This window comes from Schistocerca serialis, chromosome 7 (assembly GCF_023864345.2).
Source record: "Schistocerca serialis cubense isolate TAMUIC-IGC-003099 chromosome 7, iqSchSeri2.2, whole genome shotgun sequence".
Taxonomy (NCBI): Eukaryota; Metazoa; Arthropoda; class Insecta; order Orthoptera; family Acrididae; genus Schistocerca; species Schistocerca serialis.
In genome coordinates this window covers 240955859-240971568 of record NC_064644.1, presented here as the reverse complement: position 1 = coordinate 240971568, position 15710 = coordinate 240955859, and positions in this window count along the sequence as shown.

The following is a 15710-nucleotide window of genomic DNA, read 5'->3' as shown; positions in this document are numbered from 1 at the left end:
GAAACAACGGCTGAAGGCCTGAACAAGAAGTCATACAAACAATTTAAAATAAACCTCTTCCTTCTAATAAAAAAATTTCCTTTAAAGAATATACACAGCGGAAGGCTTCATTAAAAGCGGTTCACGTAAATGCTCTTCTGAAGGCCACACATAACACATTGAACAACCAACGGTTTAGGGCCTGGATTACAAACAATTTCAGATAGAACAAATTTTAAGGAAAAAATTTGTTTAAAATAAAATCAATCTTCAAAATTTTAAGACGAGAATATGAACAGCACTACGTTTTCTGAAATTTGTGTCTAAAAACAGCCAAGGGAACAATAATCACTCTAAGAAAATATGAACCAAACAACTTAAAAGGCTATTTAACTACACACTGTGCTGGACAGCATCAACGCGACGAGGAAAGGCACACTGCCGGAAAAGTACGCTAATGACCAGGGCAGGTAACTGGGGCGTTAACGAACACAGGGTAGAAAATACCGCTGGTGCACTTCACTGGAAAGTATCTGTCAATTTAGTAATTAATCACAATATAGGAAGACGGCTTCAAGATTATGCCGTCTCCAACACATCATACATTGCTGCTGGCCCAAACGACCCAGGGAGCAACAAATCACAAGTGAACGAAGAGATGTCACAATAGTTGAGATTTCATAACAGGTTATCTGATCACTCAACTTCAGCATCCAGGTTCCGTGGGCCACGAACTTCGTCGGTCTCGCAGCTAGCGCCTCATCATCCGACAGCGCCCGCATGACGCCAGCGGTCCCAGGTCCCAGCCTGGCCACGCTCCACGGAGTCTTCCTCGCTGCTCCACCCCAACCGACTGGCCACCATATACGCCGCCACAACCTGGAAATACTAGTGGTCACACCAAGGATAGTACGACAGTACTAGTATCGATAAGGGCTGCTGCTGTCACTCAAAGAGGCAAGCCAGCAACTTCGTTAGGCCAGTAAGTAAGGAAGAAACAAGACGCCACTCGATGCGACAAAATCCCAAAAGAATCAAACGGCATTAACACAAGCCGCACACGGCTCATACTGTGTATGAAATTTAAGTAACATATTGAACTTTTCTTTAGATTGAGGTGGAGGTCTGCATCTGTCACCAGTCTCGAGATAATTGATCTGACGCAGCGCACTCATTTTCGATCGCACCGCGCCGGCAATAAAGGCAAAATGAAATATCCACATCATTCCTCATATTTCATGAACGTTTTGAGATATGGAAATGACATTTTGGCAGATGATAGCACGCAAAGAGGAGAGTATTTCTCCGTATGGTTATTACATAAAACTACATCATCTATCGTGTTATTCCACTTACTACAGACTTTTCCGGTGAAAGAATATAATTTTGAAGGGACATCAGTAGCTGGTGAAACGAGAAATGCTATCGGTTTTGGAACAACGTAAGTCAATTCGTTACATGATTATTCTGCACAGAGGAGGTGGTTTTTCATAAAATTCTGACCTTAATTTTCTTCAGTTCCTCACTTAATGAACTATATAAACCATTGTCTCAGAATTCTTTCGCAATTGCGTCTGCGGAACATATTGTTGAGGTGAGACTGTGTAAACTCCACTGAGTTTTGGCAAAGAAGCGAATTTTACATGACACGAAGAGACATGTGTAGGTTTTCCTTAAAATTCACCACGTGTGACAATTCTCTGGAACACATTAAATGTATTTGCAATTGCGAATAATGACACCCAACAGCCGTAGAGTCCGCAGCTCGTGGTCGTGTGGTAGCGTTCTCACTTCCCACGCCCGGGTTCCCGGGTTCGATTCCCGGTGGGGTCACGGATTTTCTCTGCCCCATGATGACTAGGTGTTGCGTGATGTCCTTAGGTTAGTTAGGTTTAAGTAGTTCTAAGTTCTAGGGGACTGATGACCATAGATGTTAAGTCCCATAGTGCTCAGAGCCATTTTTTTTTTTTTTTTGAACAGCCGTAGAATAGCTTGACAATGATGAAAATTTGTGCCGGACTGGGACACAAGCCCAGATTTCCCACCTATCGCGAGCAGTCGCCTTACCATTTGCCTATCCGTGTGCAGTGGAAGCCAGTCCCAAACTTCCACATGCCGTCAACCATGCATCTAAGACTTGGACTCATACGAGTCCAGGTCGTAGACGCTTGGTTGACGACATTTCGATATTTAGGTCTGGCCGAGGGTCATACATGGACAGCCAAATGGTAAGGCGACTGTTCGCTGAAAGCTGGAAATCCGTGTTCGATTCACAATCTGGTACAAATTTTCTCTATCGTCACTCCATTCTACAGCTAATTGTTGCCTTTATTCGCAGTTGCGAACACACTTAATGTATTTCATAATGGCTGTAGTCCCTGCATTGCCTGTTCCTCTGGATATGCATGCATGTCCAAGGGAACCTTGCATCATAATCAGAGTTACACAGACTCAACAATGTCGTACTTTTCTGAAAGTTACAAATGGTTAACAAAAACATGCGTAAATAAATCTCTGCACTTTTGTCAGAATTAGTTTTAGATACTAACCAATAAAGAGACGACAGACCTTTCTGAATGGTCATCATGCAAGTGCGCACGTGAAGGGACGCTTCTTAAACTTTACAAAAAATATGAGTTTAGGTTTCAGTTTAGAACGGCACTTGCCCTCCGGCCCTCGGCATTTCCCCTACGGCGCCTCCCCGCCGCTCCCACCACTGCCGCTCTCCCCAAGTGTGCCCGCCTGCCGTCTGCGCATCTACTGGCCACTTAATTGTGCTTTCACTATAAAATGTGCTCTAAGGGAACACCGCGAAAGCTGCGGATAAGGTAAAGATCTCATCAACGAACTAGAGCCAGCAAAGGAAAGCAATATTACAGAACCCTAGTCCGCGAAGTGGTTTCTGAAAACGAATGTAATTTCAACTTGGAAATCATCATTTCATCCCCATCGACGCGCAGGTCGCCGAAGTGGCGTCAAATTGAAAGACCTGCACCAGGCGAACGGTCTACCCGACGGGAGGCCCTAGCCACACGACATTTCCATTTTTTACCTGTACGTTTTTAGGTTCGTTACTGCTTGCTATGAGAAAGTAAATACAAACCCTCAGTGCGTGAGTAATAGAAATAATAATGAAGAACCACCCTTACAGCAAGATAGTAGAAGTTGGATTAACACTGACTTCTCTTGATCTGCCTGTAATGCTGTCAGTCCAATAAAGATGGTCCGCCAATAGCACTCAGAAAAACACCAGCGAATAACGCGACTATCTTTGAATAGACGCGAGAAAAGTTCCTTCTGTAAGAGAACGAAACACTGTTCTTTGACAAAGTCAAAGTGACTGGGAACACCGGAAGATCCTGAGAAAGGTCTTAGCATTGGGGTCGAAATGTCGATTGTATAACGGGAAATTGAAAACTAACATCGAGCACTTTAACAACCTACAAAATGTTACCTTCAGTGCCGATTGCTAAGATTGCCTAGTGGCTTACGTAAACTCAGGGGACAGTGGGGAAACTGGAGCCATGTCGGAGAAAGATTCCAAAACACAAACTTATTGTCGAAAATGTGTATCTGTGTGGTCGTTTGTAAGCCTTTAAGTCATTTGTGTTTCATATGTATCATAGAGGAATCTAAGAAAATTAGCCGAAGTAAGTGACAAATTGAATAAAAGTAGTGACAGGATTCGCTCCCATTACCCCACACAGTGGGTAATGAGAGCTCAAAATTTTCCAACTGCATAGCGGGCACCCTTAGTATGAAATCAGCACTTTGGTTCAGCTGTAATAAGCTGTCTTATGAGACCTAAAGACAGACGAAGACAGTCGAATGTTTCAAGCAATGGCATGAGCGTGGAGCGTTACTCAATATGGACACACTCGTGTTATTCATTGTGGCCATTTCATATGCTTCTAGTTTGGCATGACTGTTGTGATTGTTTATTATTAACAAGAATGGTTTTTCAGCAGAAGAATTATTTTATTTATTGCTATAACCATACGTCTACAATGAACCATCACGTGACACAAAGGGAGTCGGCGCGCAGCCCGTATGATCAAGCAGGCAAAAAAATTTGGAAATTTGTAGTAAGGACTATGCGACGAAACTGCTGAGCTCATCGGTCTCTAGGCTTACACGCTACTTAATCTAACCTAAACTAAGTTACGCTAAGGGCAGCGCACACACCCATGCCCGAGGGAAGACTCGAACCTCCGACGTGGGGAGCCGCGCGAACCGTGACAAGGTGCCCCAGACCGCAAGGCTACCGCGCGCGGCGATCACGCAGGTCTGAATGATGAAGAAAGAAGTGGTACACCACCTGTCTGTGAAGAATAACGAATGGCAAGAGATGCGCATGAACTAATACATGAAGACCAGCGTAACACAGTCGTAGTTGGGAAAGTGAAAACCAGTTATGACAACGACTTCTTCCACTTTCCTCAAATGAGGAGACAATGGTTTTGCCAGCATTACAAGAGTAACTGAGTGTTATATGCCAGGTAGGGTGTTTGGGGAACAGCCGAAAACAGGCTCCCGCACTGTTCGATCACATTAATGAATGTGACCATCTGTCAAAGGCCGGAATAACCACGTTTCGCAGCGTAAACAGCTGCGAGGTGTGCAGGAAGAGAGTCAGTGAAGTTCCGGAAGGTACTGACAGGAATGGGGAGCCATGCAGACTCCATTGCCATTGTCGGCTGCTCCAGATATCTCGGTTGAAAATTTACGCCGTGTACACACCGGTTGAGGTTGTCCCACAGATTCTCAATTCGGTTTAAATCTGTGGAGTCTGCGGGCCACGGGAGTGCGGTATACTTGTGTTGGAGTTAGAATCACGCACCTAAACTGCCAGCTATGTGACGAGTTGCATTGACCAGCTGGCTAGGAGAAACAAACTCCATGAGTGGGTGGACATTGGCCTCAAGCACAGATGCATTCTAGTGTTTCTCCATGTGCCGTGCCCCGAATAACTAGATCACTCAGGGAATGCTACGGAAACATTCCCCAGACCATAACGCTGCTCCCTACGTTTCGGACCCTTTGCTTTCAGACCTTTCATGCCGTACGCTCCGACTGCCGCCTTTCCGATGGAGGATAAGATGTGATTCATTTAGAAAGGCCGTATGTCCCCTATTAGTGGACTTCCAGTTGTGGTACCGGCGGGCATATTCCAGCCTTCGTCGCCAATGAACAGCTGTCAGTAACTGTGCATGAAACAGACACCTGTTGCTATCCATTTTCAGCAACGTTAGCTGAATCGTCGTTGAGGATACACTGTTACCTGGCCCTTGGTTTGTATGCGCGGTCAGGTGCTCAACAGTTGCACGTCGCCCATACACATCTGCGCAGCGTTCATTCACCCCTGTCATGTATGGCCTGTGGCGCACTACAGTTATCCGTGCCGGATTTGGATAGCACCGTTTTGCCATACACCATGTGGTTTACCCACGGTGGGCACGCGAACGATTTACAATCTTAGCCGATTCGGAAATGCTTTCAGCTTTGACTCGAAAGCTACAGATAGTGCCATTTCTCTGGCGTCAGATAAATCGTGTTTCCGCATTACTACAACGACTGCACTGTTTGCCACGTACCACCGACACGCTTTATATGTTCTCCACTGGATGTGCTGGCACATGCCTTCTGTGAGAGGTTATTGCACATTGTCATCGAACGTCGGTGGTGGTCACATTAATGTGACGAGACAACATAAATTTTAGTGCTTCTAGGTAACCTACCGCTGAATTTGTCGCTTTGAAGTGAGTACATGTGGAGGAGAACTAATGCCATTATCAATATTAGTGGTCGCTGCGTATTTTTTTATTGTATTATTTGAAGAAATGTCTTTCCATTCGTGTGCATACTTTAAAAAAGTTTTGTTTTAAGCATTTCTTTGCAGTGTATCGTAATTGCCAAGATTTTGTGCTATCATAATAATGAGGTAATTATTATTTTCAGTTCATAGTTTAAAATGTAAAACAAAATTAAGTAACATAAACAGTTTGAATGATAGTGAACGTGTACGACATTTTAATTAGGTATGTTAAAAATACTCCAACAGCCCACAGTGTACAGGCTAACTTCCAAAAATCGTATTTCTAAAAGCAGCCTCATCACACGTGTATTTGCGTTGCATGAAAGCTTCTGTAATTTAGGTTGTAACATACGTTTTATTTTTCAAAATTAGTTAATTTTGGGGAGGTATTTAGCAAATTTTCCGGTTATTGCTAAAGGTAATTATACAATTTCCAAGAATGTTAATTACATTTGACGTTCCATATGAAACACAGTTCTTCTTTGTCATGGTTTCGAAAGTGATCCCTGTACATGTAATATGACACTTTAGAGCTTTCAGGATGGTAAAAAATGAACAAATACGTATTCCATTAATTTGACCCTCTCCCTGCATAACCGCCAGGTTAAACCACCGAAATACCAGGGACGGTGGGGTAGGGATTCATTGTGCCCACTTTGTGAAAATATTGTAATCTTATTATACTTCAAAGTCTTCTAAAACCAGTTAATTGCTTTTAATGACTGGTTATAGCAGATCCCGTAATTGTTTTGAGATTTCCAACACAACTTAATCGAAAAACTGGAGTTGAGTAGTGAATGTGACATTTTCCGACCAAGGTCATAATCATACCATAGGTTCAGGATCCTTCTTACCCATCTACATAACTTTAAAGAGTATATTGTGAATGAAAATCATCTTCATTTAACGAAATGTGTATTTTTTTAAATTATTTGTTGTGGTCACGAAGTACCCCTCCACTCAGTGTGAACATCACAGAATATGCTTTTGTGTTGGTAAGATTGTGCTAAGAGACATTTTCAGATTCTCTACCCTACTGATACATCAATACAAAGTTTTTGTTGAAAGAACTGAAGCACATTTAACGAAATATTCTTTAGTTTCTTTCGGGGTTGGGCACAAAGTAACCTTCTTCATATTAGGCGTTATGGAAAATCCGCTGGAATTCTTAGGATTAATCAAGAGCGTTTATTTACACTAGAGAATTTTCCCTGTCAGGGCTTCGTCGCATTTTGTTTCAGGTTCGTGATAAGGAGACGACCTTGGCCCCTTCCCCTGGAGCTCCCGACGTCGGCAGCGCACGTAGCCCGCGGCGGATGGACGCCCCTGGAGTGCCGTCCGGCGGCGGGCGGCTGCCCGGCTCCCCTGGCGGCAGTTACAGGACCGCCGCTCCCCTGATGGCCCCTCCGCCGGCCACTGGCTTCTTGCTAACCACCGCGCGAGGCCACCGTCGACCGTCATTCTGCTCCACCGGTTCTTTGGCCGCAGCTCCTGCCTTTCTTTCACGGCATCCACAAGTACGTCTGTACCCTGCAACCCACCGCAATGCAGAGTCCTGCCCGTGCAGGATTGGTTCTTAATGAGCCTGTTCACATTTTATTAGAAGATGCTTCTGTTACTGGTAAGAACACGAAGTGTCACCATTCCAGTACCATACCTTATAACTATTACACTGTGGCCGCTTCGGACTTCACTGCACTGTGTGGAGCGGGTTCACCAACACCGCAGCAGGAACAGGAGCAGTTAGTACTTCGTTTACTGACCGATAAATCCAAGCACGTAGACAGTGGTTGCTGCCGGCATCCCTTCGCCAGCGAGTGCCGGGATGCAGCTGCCGGCGTAGCACAGTGGAGTATTTGTTCAAAATGGTTCAAATAGCTTTGAGTACTATGCGACTTAACTTCTGAGGTCGACAGTCGCCTAGAACTTAGAACTAATGAAACCTAACTAACCTAAGGACATCACACACATCCACGCCCGAGGCAGGACTCGAACCTGTGACCGTAGCGGTCGCTTGGCTCCATACTGTACCGCCCAGAACCGCACGGCCACTCCGGCTGGCGGAGTATTTGTACCGAAATCGTGGTCAAAATTATTTCTCATAATGTTAAGCGTCTGAAGGACTCCCGTTCACTTTTAACTTAATTGTAAGTATAAGTAGCCCTAAATTACTTAATTCCAGTGCCTGGGATAACGCAGTATGCATTTGTTACTTAGTCTGTCTTTGTTTCAGTTTCTAGCACTGTACTTTACACAATTTCGAGTTTCTTGCCTTGAAACTTTCAATAAAGACTCATGAAGTACTCGTAAATTTTTGTATAGATTCTGGTGACGACATGATCCTAGGACTGCTTCTACTAGTGTAGCCAAATGTCTTGTCGCTTACATGATTGTTTCGTACGTAGTTGCTGTCCCACTATTTCTCGTAATAATCTTTTAAAATATTGCCTCAAACCAATTCAGCAGTTCTATTTACACGTACAATGATATTTCATGTAATTTGTTGTACAGGGTGTAATGGCTATCAGGGCAAATACGCTCACTGTTTGTAGACTAATTTGTAGACACATCACTGTGTTCATTATTATTTCTCTGCGTCGAACATTGTCCCCACGAACATCTCACAAACTTTACGACCTGATGTCTTCTGTGTGAGCGTAACTACACCACAAAGTGTACTACGCCCACAGGTCCACACTTCAACAATTGACCTCCAGCACAGGGGGAAGACAAGGCATAATGTGTAGCTCTTATTACACATGCATGGAGGCACTACCAAACCTAAAATGACATAAATACTGATGTATTGTTGCTCAGGGAGCCGGTCTCAGTCATCAATGATCGTTACTAGCTGTGTACACAGGGTGGTCCGTTGATAGTGACCGGGCCAAATATCTCACGAAATAAGCATCAAACGAAAAAACTACAAAGAACGAAACTCGTCTAGCTTGAAGGGGGAAACCAGATGGCGCTATGGTTGGCCCGCTAGATGGCGCTGCCATAGGCCAAACGGATATCAACTACGTTTTTTAAAATAGAAACCTCCATTTTTATTACATATTAGTGTAGTACGTAAAGAAATATGAATGTTTTAGTTGGACCACTTTTTTCGCCTTGTGGTACATGGCGCTGTAATAGTTACAAACGTATAATGACGCGTTATCACGTAACAACCCGCCATTGCGGACGGTAATTACTTCGTGATACATTACCCGTGTTAAAATGGACCGTTTACCAATTGCGGAAAAGGTCGATGTCTTGATGATGTATGGCTATTGTGATCAAAATGTCCCACGGGCGTGTGCTATGTGTGCTGCTCGGTATCCTGCATGACATCATCCAAGTTTCCGGACCGTTCGCCTGATAGTTACGTTATTTAAGGAAGCAGGAAGTGTTCAGCCACATGTGAAACGTCAACCACGACTGCAATAAATGATGATGCCCAAGTAGGTGTTTTAGCTGCTGTCACTGCCAATCTGCACATCGGTAGCAGACAAAGTGCGCGAGAATCGGGAATCTCAAAAACGGCAGTGTTGAGAACGCTACATCAGCATCGATTGCACCCGTACGATATTTCTATGCACCAGGAATTGCATGGCTACGACTTTGAACGTCGTGTACAGTTCTGCCACTGGGCAGAAGAGAAATTACTGGACGATGACAGATTTTTTGCACCCGTTCTATTTAGCGACGAAGTGTCATTCACCAACAGCACTAACGTAAACCAGCATAATATAAACTGATGGGCGACGGAAAATCCACGATGGCTGCGACAAGTGTAACATCAGCGACCTTGACGGGTTAATGTATGGTGCGGCATTATGGGAGGAAGGATACTTGGCCCCCAATTTATCGATGGAAATCTAAATGGTGCAGTGTATGCTTATTTCCTACTAATGTTCTACCGATGTTACTACAAGATGTTTCACTGGATGACAGAATCGTGATATACTTCCAACATGATGGATGTCCGGCATATAGCTCGCGTGCAGTTGAAGCGGTATTCAAGAGCATATTTCATGACAAGTGGATTGGTCGTCGAAGCATCATACCATGGCCAACACGTTCACCGGATCTGACGACCCCGGATTTCTTTCTGTGGTGAAAGTTGAAGGATATTTGCAATGGTGATCCACCGACAACGCTTGACAAAATGAGTCAGCGCATTCAAAAAATGGTTCAAATGGTTCTGAGCACTATGGGACTTAACAGCCATGGTCATCAGTCCCCTAGAACTTAGAACTACATAAACCTAACTAACCTAAGGACACCACACAACACCCAGTCATCACGAGCCAGAGAAAATCCCTGACCCCGCCGGGAATCGAACCCGGGAACTCGGGCGTGGGAAGCGAGAGCGCTACCGCACGACCACGAGCTGCGGACTAGTCAGCGCATTGTCAATGCATGTGCGAACATTACGGAAGGCGAACTACTCGCTGTTGAGAGGAATGTCGTTACACGTATTGCCAAACGCATTTGAAGTTGTACATCATTTTGAGCATTTATTGCATTATTGTTGTATTTACAGGTAATCACGCTGTAACAGCATGCGTTCTCAGAAATGATAAGTTCGCAAAGTTAGATGTATCACATTGGAACAACCGAAATAAAATGTTGAAACGTACCTACGTTCTGTATTTAAATTTAAAGAAACCTACCTGTTACCAACTGTTCGTCTAAAATTGTGAGCCACATGTTTGTGACCATTACAACGCCATGTGTCACAAAGCGAAAAAAGTCGTCCAACTAAAAAATTCATATTTCTTTACGTACTACACGAATATGTAATAAAAATGGGGGTTCCTGTTTTAAAAAACGCAGTTGCTATCCACTTGACCTATGGCAGCGTGATCTAACGGGCCAACCTCAGCGCCATCTGGTTTCCCCCTTCAGGCTAGACAAGTTTCAATCTTTGTAGTTTTTCGTTTGGCACTTATTTCGTGAGATATTTGTCCCGGTTACTATCAATGGACCACCCTATATATATATATATATATATATATATATATATATATATATATCCCGGTTACTATCAATGGACCACCCTATATATATATATATATATATATATATATATATATATATATATATATATATATATATATATATTGGTCGTGTAGTTCAGGTTGCTGTGTGTCTTGCGTTCATTTGCTCTAATGATTCCGAACACAATAACACAATAGCCACATTTCCCGGGATACTGCTCAAGATTTCTCAGTTTCAGCTCGCGATTTAGTTTACACACAAGACTGTTAACTTTGAATGATAAATTACGACGAATGCCTGTAAGTATTTACGTAATTGTATTCTACCTGCCTGGTTAAACGTGGTTCCTATCAATTGTTAATGTACGAATTTCCGTGAGGCTCCTGGTTTGTAGAATCTCTAGTATGAACATGTAAGTATTAGCTCATTATTTTCTAAAGTAAACTGTAACGTACGAAGTTAATTTAACTGCATACTGTTCTAATGGAGAAGGAAATTTTGTTTGATCTACAAGTGTAGTACAAACAAATGACGTTAATTTAGAAATATATAATACTTTCATCTGCCGGCCGGAGTGGCTGAGCGGTTCTAGGCGCTATAGTCTGGAACCGCGCGATACGTACGGTCGCAGGTTCGAATCCTGCCTCGGGCATTGATGTGTGTGATGTCCTTAGGTTAGTTAGGTTTAATTAGTTCTAAGTTCTAGGGGACTGATGACCTCAGAAATTAAGTCCCATAGTGCTCAGAGCAATTTGAACCATATTTTACTTTAATCTGTTTTGCAAACAAATACATCTTTTGATACATTTAGTTCTAGTATCAACAGTTTCAATCTAATTTCTATGGATTCAGATTTTTGTCCTGTTCCTCAAATTCTTCTTTCTCAGCACTCGCATATTGGCTTCCATCAGATCTCTCTGGAAGAAGAAGCTGCATGTATCACTCTCATAAATCTTACCGCTTTCCGTTTGTCTTTTCCTAGAGCAGTTCGTATAAAAATAGCTTGTGAGAAGAAGCCTACCCAAGACAACCCTGGAGCAAATCTATCTGTTAGTGTTTCTGCAGAAACGTCTGCGAAAGAGTCTCTAACGTTTAGAGCTAGAGTCAGCAGCTACTTCTGTTAGTTGACCAATTGGTACAACAGTTTCTTTACTTACAGCAGCTCAATAAAAAATAAAATAAAAATTCCACGGTTGCAGTCATTGGATACCGTCCGTGAAGGTCCACACAGAGTCTTCATGTTTCACGAGAATATGCTTGAAAGTTTTATAAACTTGACAGCAAAAGAAGTGGACCACTGCTGAATAGAACTAATGGACCGTAGGTGTGTCACAAGTCCTCTAAACTTCGAAAACCTGTAGTGCACAGTCATTTTACTTTACCCAAAGGTTATCACAAGAGACTACAAGAAAACACTGCCATTATGACAGTCAGTCCAGATTTATGCTAATAAAGTCATACAACAAACATTACAAAACACGTCATTAGAGATGAGACAGTTCCAAACGCTATTAAAGTAAAATTCATTACAATGAGTGACACTTCAGAAGTCTTAACACAAGCACAAACGATATGAGGACTGTTTGTTCGTGTTCTGAATTTGAATCTACAGTTAACCAAACAAAGCTTGACGTCTTATCGAGGCTCGAATAGGCATAAAGAGAGGTGAAAAATCAAGTATTCACCAGCATCAGTTTCATACGCCGAATGTCGAAAACTGGAAATAAATGACGATATATTTAACAAGGCACTGGGAACCCCATGAGCCTTGAATGGTCTCTGAGAAATAATCATAAATGGCCAATATTGAAGAGCAATGCACAGCTGTGAAACGCCAAGAGATAAAGTTATGGTGACGGACGGGGAGCTGAAAGCAGAATCTGTATGAACAGCTAACTAATCACAATCAGATCTCAGATATTAAATAAGGTCACCAACAGTGTGATATGGGAACCTGAAACGACGACTCAAATGACTTTTTCTGGCAGACACTTGAAACTGGCATGTTTTACTGGTGTCCTGTACATACGAATAAAAATGAAACATTTATTGTTTCTTCAGCAGGAGCGCGATGTGCAAACGTTCAGCTAATGCAACAAATAGTTACGTGTTGCCTGCAACTGCAGCCCCACGCATATCGTTGATGTCATACGAAAAGGTTTCACTTTCAAATTCCATTTCATTAGCAGTTAGCATCACACCGTTTGTAGACACCTGAGGAGTTCGTTATCGTGAGGAAACAACGAAATGATGGGATAGTATCATCTCGAAGAGGTCAAATCCAGAGAAAAATAGGAATCAGGACTCGAAACCTAGTCCGCTGTCAATATTTTCAAAATTACAAGGTCACTTAGAATCAGAAATGAAGGTCGTATGACAGTACATGAGGTTCGGCTCGTGAATTAAAATGATATTACTAGTGTAAGAAAGCTTACTAGAAGCAGAGTTTCCGTAAGCAGCGACTTCAGCCTTTGACAGAAAGAAGTAATGCAACTCTACTGCACTCAGCAGCGAATGGACATGATTAATGTCGATTTTCGACCACGTCATAGTCCTGCGTTCTATAAGCGGCGTTACTATAGGTGAAGAAGGTATACTTGTGGCCGTTAAACCCAGCAGGAATCGAACCTTCACCTTCGTCATTAAAAGCTATCCTCAGTCCAACCAACCATCGAATGTCACATGTGTTAGTATCATGTTTTCGTCAGAATGGGGTACGCTGCACACGGTACAAGACTATTGACTTCCACTTGAGCTGTTGCTGTGAGTAACCTACTGGTGGTCAAGTAGTCAATGTCATGTAGTGCGAACGTGTGGCCGTAACATGAAACCTATACTGTACCTTTCTTTCTTCAGCCGTATTCCGTTCGTCTGCTAAGAGCATTAGTCTGACAGTAGGATAGGGACAGTTTCGTTAATTTTCTAACCAGCCCATAATAGGAAAATCATGCGGAAACATTTCTGCGAAAAGGCTCATAGGTGTCTATCACAATAAGACAAATTTTAGTACCATCAGCCAGAGCCCCCTTGATACCGACCGGCGACGGCCAAAATGATCGCGATGCAGTGGACATATCTACCTTAGAAAATATCGCTTTACGCAACATTGAGAATGTTATTATGTTTCAGAACACTCCGTGGCGATTTTGTATTGCCTTTTGCTGTAAAGAAATTTAACTATAGTCTCGTTTTGCTCAAGTTTGTACTATAGCTCATACCGTGACAACTTTAATATTTCTCATTTTTGACGTTATCAGGTGTTTCGTTTAAGTGTCAGAAAAAGAACTATAAAAAGGAGTAAAACTGTGACGTTTGTGACTGCGTTCTATTTACGTTTAATAAAATGGTGAAAGCAGTGGAGGGATTTCAAAACACCTATGTCCTGTATGTAATGATTGCCATAGAGAAAGTGAAGTTGCATGTTTTTAAACGCTATCGTATTGAGACAAATTATTCACCACCTTCATGAAGACAAACCGATTATTGATAGTGTATCAGACAACTGGCACGTGTGGCAACCAATTAACCTTCGTGTGACACTTACCTTCGGTAGTCATATTGAGGTTGAAAGAAAGGAAGGAGAACTGCGGTGCAATGTCTCGTCGAAAACGAGATTAGAGGTGAATCGGAATCTCTAACTGGGAAGGATGGGGGACGAAGTCGTCTGTGCTCTTTCAAGGGATTGATCCTGATATTTGCTTTAAGGACACCGTAGACCTAAATCTGTGACGCCTGATGATTTGGAGTACTGTATTAAAACTTTATATGGAGAAAACTATGGGTAAGCCACAGCAAACATTATTTCAAATGATGACCATTAAAAATCCACAGAATGTATTGTTATTGATGCGCATCTGGTGTCACTGAGGTGTTTTGTATGACAAAAGGCTTCACAGACACTTTTCCTTCGCAGCTGACATTTGTTGCCAAAAATGAGATGCCTTGCAGTCGCGGAGTACGAGCTGGGACCTGCAGGACAGCACGAAGGAGCTTGGTTCTCAAACACACCTACAGCACGGCTTCTAATCTCGCACTACGATGTGTTTATCTTCCTCGCCCCTTATCGATCAACCACCAAGAAAGTGAGTTATTGTTTTCTATGTTTGTTGTTGTTGCTTTTGTTTTGGCGACTGCGCTTTAAACGCTGTTTAACTCAGAATCAGCTAATCGCTACAAGCATGGGATGAAAAAGCAGCCTGCACATCATATATGGTTTTCAGTAATGAAGTGGAATATATTGTTGACGATTTCTCTGATAACTATGTTTATTTTGTTCAGTAACATAACGGGAAACGCTATTAATCTGCATTACACTAATGCAAACGGTGTTTCATCAATCCCATATATAGAGTAGGTATCATAATTACATGTGAAGTGTTTTGTTATACTGAAGTAACTGTACCGGATTACAACGTAAATGCGACAGTGTGACTGTGGGAGTAGTAGCTGAATGATAAACAGTTAACAAAGTATTCAGTGATACGATTTCTTAACAGGTCCGTGTATTTTCAGAAGCAGTTCTGCAGTATTCTATGTTTCTTACTACCAGATCTACTGGTTACCGAACGTAGCGAGACGTCTTATGATGCCAAAATGACTAAAGATATAGTTCTCAGCTGGAAATAGCTTTTTGTAGCTCTGTCACAGAGGAGGTTAACTGTCGCCTTCGCGCCAGTTTGGAACTGCGAGCTAAGCCTCTTACTGTTTAACAGTGCGTCGTCATTTCCATGAAGCAAGCGGCCAGCTGGAGCATTCATCGCCTCCTCATTGCCCTCGTAATGGCGGATACAGATAATGCGCAATGTAGACAACGAGATAAGTTGTGGTTCCTGCGAGAAAGTAATCTCAGTTGTCTGTGAAAATGTATTTCATAAGTTCATGACACACCAAAGTGCATTTCATTTAGAATCTTTGATTGGTATACCAC